The sequence below is a fragment of the Taeniopygia guttata genome, chromosome 2 (assembly GCF_048771995.1).
Source record: "Taeniopygia guttata chromosome 2, bTaeGut7.mat, whole genome shotgun sequence".
Lineage (NCBI taxonomy): Eukaryota > Metazoa > Chordata > Aves > Passeriformes > Estrildidae > Taeniopygia > Taeniopygia guttata.
In genome coordinates, this window is record NC_133026.1 from 149,709,911 (window position 1) to 149,710,891 (window position 981).

The 981-nt window shown below is 46.8% G+C and overlaps 1 non-coding gene across 1 annotated transcript; it reads left to right on the forward strand.

Annotated features, from left to right (window-relative positions):
* The first annotated feature begins 688 nt into the window (after window positions 1–688).
* Window positions 689–771, forward strand: TRNAL-CAG (transfer RNA leucine (anticodon CAG)). The gene has a single exon. It is a non-coding gene; the product is annotated as a tRNA-Leu (tRNA).
* Window positions 772–981: the final 210 nt, after the last annotated feature.

A 981-nucleotide genomic window follows, 5' to 3' on the forward strand; every position in this document is an offset into this window, starting at 1 on the left:
GAAAGGAAAAAAAAAAAAAAGAAAAAAGAAAGAAAAAAAAAAGGAGCTGGCAGAGGTAATGAGATATGCCAGAAATTATTGTATCTCTTTTTTTATTCTGATTCTTAGGGTTCTTTGGGGTTTTTACCTCCTTCATTAAGCTGGTGTTTGGTTTTTGCAGTGGTTACACCCACCCTAAGCTAATTGTTAACCTCTTAACTGATTGTTAACTTAGTTGTAAGTAAAGATAGAGAGAACCCTGAGACTTTTTATGGAATTATTAAACTTGGAAAAGACCTCTGAGATCACTGAGGCCCATCACTAACCCAGCACTGTGCTCACCACCACATCATATCCCTGAACCACATCCACACACCTTTGAACACTTCCAGGGATTGGTGACCCCAGAACTTCTCTGGACAGCTTGACCACCCTTTCGCTAGAGAAATTTGTTCTAATATCCCATCTGAACCATTCCTGGTGCAATTTTAGGCTGTTTCTTCTTCTCCTATCTCTTTTTACTTGGGAGAAGAGACAGACCGACCCCTACCTGGCTGCACTCTCCTGTCAGTTCCAGAGTTCAGGCTGCTCTTTGCTTCCCAGAGGAGAATCCTGGCTGCCCAAGGAAATGGTCCACACACTAAAAAGCCACACTCAATGGAAAACAATTTCCCAGGAATTTCAGGGTGCAGGGGAGCAAGGCCCTGGGGTCAGGATGGCCGAGCGGTCTAAGGCGCTGCGTTCAGGTCGCAGTCTCCCCTGGAGGCGTGGGTTCGAATCCCACTCCTGACAACTTCTTTGCTGGCCAGAGCCATCCCACAGGGAATTCTGCTGCTTCTCTCTGCGAGAGACAATTCCTGGGAATCTCCCTAGTCTGGTCCCACAGGGAATTCTGCTGCTTCTCTCTGCAACAGACAATTCCTGGGAATCTCCCTAGTCTGGTCCCACAGGGAATTCTGCTGCTTCCCTCTGCAAGAGACAATTCCTGGGAATCTCCCTAGT